Below are 5,497 nucleotides of genomic sequence, written 5' to 3' on the forward strand. Positions count from 1 at the left end.
CTTCGTTAGTTACGTTCATTGATTGACCGCTGAATGGCATAGTATGCAACTCTCGATGACAAGGAATAGATGACAGTTAAAAGAAGACAACAGGGCTTTGCGCATGAGTTTCAACAAAGCACAGGCAGCAAGAACACGCCTGTGTAGCAGAAAACACTCAGACACACAGTCTGATTAGAATCGCTTTTTACTCGTAATTGTTTCGCGATTTGTGCTCCGTTGCTCGAGGCTCTACCGAAAGGAGAATCAATTCACACATTACCAAGGTCTAGACACGTGAGCCGCTTTTTCGTCAATCAATATTCGCTTCCCGTGTGGTGCCCTGGTCATGACGTATACCTTCCCCTCCCTCCTTCCCTTTCTCCCTCCGCCCCCATGTGCGATGGAATCGTGGAAGTCAGGGACAACTCATCCCTCTGGGTACATAGAGAAGGAGAAGGTAATGCGTTTTTTCCCCCTAAAATTTTACTAATCCGGTGATTGAGTAGATGCAAGAAACAGTAGTTTGGTCAGCTAAAAAAAAGTAGAAGAAATAAAAAGCCCGCACCGAGTTGTAAGCGAGACAGAGAGAGCAGCCTTCGATGAAGCATACGCGCAGCAGCGTCTGCATCAGTGTAGTTATCTCGAGTACTGCGTACAGTCTGGCACTTCCAAGCTCGGTGGAAAATGATGGCGAAGGCCCCGCATAAGCACGTGAACGTATTTCCGAATGCATGTTTCGAGAACTCTACATCTCATCGCCCTTGCTTCACTGGAGTTGCCCGGTGTTAAGTACATTTGCCATAAAGTAATCTTACCCATTAGTATCCGCCGAGCGCAGCAGCCCGACTAAAATTGAAAGCTCACAAGGTGCTCCGTAGCGAAAGGCGAATCGCTGAAAAATTAGTGAGGCTACATATGACACTGTGACAGATGGAAGGGCAGTGATTTCTGCATATCTCGTGAGGTGGTTAACCGCGACGATGGCCCAACGGTTTGCAGCAGCAGTGTACGGGAGCGGGCCGTATAAAAATAAATACCGACGCCACAAAGACGCGTGGTGGGCAAAGTAACTGCTGCAACTCGCCAGCAGAACGATGAGGAAGGGCTTGCGACGTCGAGGACACTCCTTTTCAGTGACCGACTAATTTAACTCCGCCTTCGTGAGTGTTTGACATACACAGGTGACGACGTATTCAACAAAGCCAGATTTCTGATTAGCGAGTACAGCTTCCAGACCAACACCCCTGATGTCAGTGTTTAGTACAGTAAGGGCCGTGGGGTCAAAGTAACGCAAGACGTGTAGTGTTGTGAGGCTGCGGTGCAACGCATTGAAGGTGTCGTCACATGACCGGGACCAGAACGAAAAACCGGAACCTACCGACAGAAGCTGTGTGAAAGGGTCAGCAGTGAAAGAAACGTTTGGAATGAACCGACGAAAGTAAGAGCACAAGACTAGGAAGCTGCGTAGTGCTTTGATGGATCTCCGGGGCAAAAGTAGCGACAGCACGAAGTTTGGCCCGGCCTGGAGAAACCTTTTCTTTGGAGAAAACGTGCTCTAAAATGGTCCGTTAAAGTATGGCAAATTGACACTTCTATATGGTGAGCTGCAAGCCGGCATCACAAAGGTAGTTCAATATGTGCTTCAGGTGGTAGAGATGAGTGTCGAAGTCAGGAGAAAAGATGCCAATGTCGTCGAGATAGAAAAAGAGGTGTTCCATTTCACTCTACACTAAATGTTGTCCGTCATTGAAATGTCGAGGAGCACTGCAAAGGTCGAAAGGCATAACGGTAAATTCCTACAAGTTGCCGGAAGCAACAAAACTCTGTTTTAGAGCGGTCGGCTGCTTTCATCAGGCAGTTTTCAACTGCAGCGATGTTTATTATGTTGTCTTCCTGCAAAACTGAGCTGCATTTCGAACAGTTTATTTCAGCACGTTGGAGAAAGTGGCATGTGAAGGCACCAAGGCACGCCGTTGCGCCAACATGGTCTATTAGGCGGCCGGTGCGGCAAGGCCTGACGCGGTTTGCTGAACGGCTAGTTTTCCTAAGTGTCGCACTTAACAGGGCGACGGTAATGTGAAAAATGTTGCATTCTTGTCTTTCTTGTCAAACTGCGCAGTATTTCAGGCAGTTTAGCTCAGTACGGCGGCGACTGCGCTTTATAAAGTCGCGCGTGAAGGGCAATCTAACAAACATGACAAGGCGTGCTGGCCGCGGTGACGTGACATGGCGTGAGGTGGTTTTGCGAACGGCTAGTTTTGCGTGGTGTCGCGTTTAACAGGGCAATCGTAAGGTGAGAAATGTTTCATTCTTGTCAAACTGCGAGGCATTTTGGGCAGTTTAGCTCAGCACGGCGATTTGCGCTTCAGAAAGTCGCGTATGAAGGGCAAGCCAACATGGTGTGCTCGCCGGCCGCGGTGAGGCCAGGCCGCGGTTTTGCGAAAGGTAGTTTGGTGTGGTGTCGCGTAGCATTTAACGGGACAACGTTAAAATTAGAAATGGTTTATTGCGCTGCAAGCTTCATTGCTTCAGCTGTTCAGTGCTTTTGAGGAATATTGTAAGTTTAGTGGCTGTTATTTCACTCACTGTAAAAATGCATTTTCAGATAGGTTGAGTTAGCCTGCATTTCCTGACCTCTACGTTGCAAGAGTAGCTTTTGTAATAATTTTACGAATGACAGATTTTCTGTTCTGGACCATAACTGCTGCTCACAAAGTCTTCAGTACGCACCCACATGCACATATGTGCGCGCGGTGCAGTGGCCTTACATTTCATTGCAACCTTCTGCATCACGTTCATTCCTTTTTCAACAGCACTGCATGGACCCACGGACTGCAGCGAAGCACGGCAGATGCGACGAGTGAACGGTGTGCCTTCCCCCAAGCGTCAGTACTCCTCTCTGCCCTGAACAATAAATACAAGTTACCCTTGCTAAGATAGCCGCGACTGGGACTGTGTAGTGTATGTATAATGCCTGTTTTGTTACATATAATTTTTCATAATTCGGAAATCAACGTTATGCTATTTTTTTCTCTACCTAAGTGTTGTTTCTCGCCTTGGTTTTTCCTTTTTATGTACTGTGCACATCGCCTAATGTGTGCCAAGGTTTGTCAATGCATCCGTCTACATCTGTTGCATCTCTTATGTGGTTTATATGCAGCAAAATAAATGTTCATTTAACAGCACTTGGCGTCTTTTCTGCAATACTTTTTTGTAAAGGCTGCAGCTGCGTTGATGGCCAGTTTAGAGAACTGGGAATCTATTTTTCATGCTATGCATGCTGAAAGTAGAAACACTAGCAGACCATGTCAAACCAAAATATTGTGCCAAAAGGGCAGGGAAGGGCGCAGCGCATGCTAGCATTCAAATCGCGCGCCTTTCAGCAAGACCGGAAGTAGTTGCCGCCGGCAGCTTGGTGCGCGACAGTCGAATGGGCCGCTGGGCCTTATGGGAGTGTCCGGTCTTTACCAATCTCTTTCTCCATGGTGGCTGCTCCAAGGCCCGCTGCTCTTGAGGGCTAGGATGCAGGGAAAGCTGATGCGCTATCCCTTCATGAAGGAATGATTTAATTTTCTATAGGAACGATAGGTTGTCGGCTGCAGACGTCAGTCCAACAAGTCATTCAACCTGTGTTTGTGGCTGACGCGTCTATGCGCTATGCTTGCGTAGCTACTCGAAGCTCTGGCAGAGCTTGAAGATTTCAGTGACGCTACGCAAGCAGCGCGCTAATTGGACGGCGTCACCGTCTATGCCCTTCAAGATACGTTTGATCTTATCAGCTTCTGATATGTTGGCATTTCCGCGCTTGCACAGGTTGATGACTTCTTCCATATAACTGACAAAGCTTTCGCTTACTTGCTGCGATCGCTCACACAAGCGCTGTTTGGCGCGCAATTTTTCGACAGCTGGACTACCAAAGACATCGGCAATCGTTGTTCTTAATGCAGCCCACATGCGGATATCGCTTTTATTTGCGGTACCGCAAGTTAGCCACGCCAGTGGGATAAAAAAATACGTTGTTCAGTTTTTATTTTTATTTTTTTGTTATTTCAACGGAGCAAATACAGCATCTGCTGTAGGGGCAGAGGCTAAAGGCTGTGGCGCCTAACGAAGGCCTCTATCCCTCTGCAATCGACTGCAGTACAGTCATATTACCGCATAACGGAACGTAACGTACACAAAAAAATGTGCATAAGCAAAACTAACAGAATCACATGATACTATACAACACCATAGCAATATGTACAACAGTGAAATGATATCCGACGGAGATCTCCTCCAGTACAACTATACAATTTATAGTTAGTCACTTATAGCAAAATAAAGATAATAGAGATAATATATACTGGAACACAACAATGCAAAATAGATCAAATGCCAGGTGAGTATACATTACTAGGATATGTTCTGCAGAAACATGGCCAAGATAATCAGTCCCCGTACAGAACTCCAGATGTTACTAAGACATCTTTAATAATGCGCTTTTTAAACTTACCTATACTGGTTTCGGAATTTATTGCATCTTCTAATTTATTAGGAATAACAATCATTTGGTATGTGGATGTTTGTTTTGCATAGTTCGCTCTTGTTTTTGGTGTGCGTCCTTTGTTATATCGCAAGGGATAAACAGGATTTTCTTTTCTGTCGCAGACGTACAGTTTTTGGTGTTTTATGAACATTCGTAGTTCGTAGTACTAAAGCTGGTCGGCCGTCAACGTTTTTAATTTAAGAACAAAGGAGAAGCTCGTAAAAGCTGCAAAGACCCATAATAATTTTCATAGCAACGCAACATTTTCTTCTGCAGTATTATAATCTTATTGTAATTAGTATATGTTGTGGTTCCCCACACTATAATACCATAGAACAGTTCTGAATAGAAAAGTGTGTCATACAAAAGTTGCTTTATCCACAGGAGGGCTATTTGCGCTACTTTGTATAAGAAACCAACTGTTCGTGCCAGTTCATTTATTAAATGGTTCCCGTGTAGGGTCCATGATACTGCTTCCTGGAACCACACGCCTAGGAAGTTTTGTTATTTAACCGAAGAAAGGCATTGATCATCATACTTCAGTGTTATTGTAGTCTGTAATGGTTTATTGACTAGGCGAAATACGATATACGTTGTCTTTTTTTAATTGAGTTCTAGCATATTCTCCTTGAGCCACCGGGCGAGGTGCATAAGGAAGATGTGTACTTTGGTTTCGGGTATTGTTATATCCTGTAATGAAAAAAAAATATTAGTATCATCTTCATACATGATAACTTCTCGTGATTTGGGTATTTTTACGATATCATTTATGTAAGTTAGGAAGAGCAGCGGTCCCAGTATAGATCCCTGTCGAACACCTTGGGTTAGTCTTAGCTGTGATGAATTCCAGCCATTTATGCGCACAATCTGACAGCGATCATAAAGATACGAAGTGAAAAGTTGCCGAGCAATACCACGTACACCATACATAGATAATATCTTTAGTAAGATGCTGTACTGGATAGACTCGAACGCTTTTTTGATATC

Source organism: Amblyomma maculatum, chromosome 4 (genome assembly GCF_055883805.1).
Source record: "Amblyomma maculatum isolate TAMU_Amacu chromosome 4, ASM5588380v1, whole genome shotgun sequence".
Classification (NCBI taxonomy): domain Eukaryota; kingdom Metazoa; phylum Arthropoda; class Arachnida; order Ixodida; family Ixodidae; genus Amblyomma; species Amblyomma maculatum.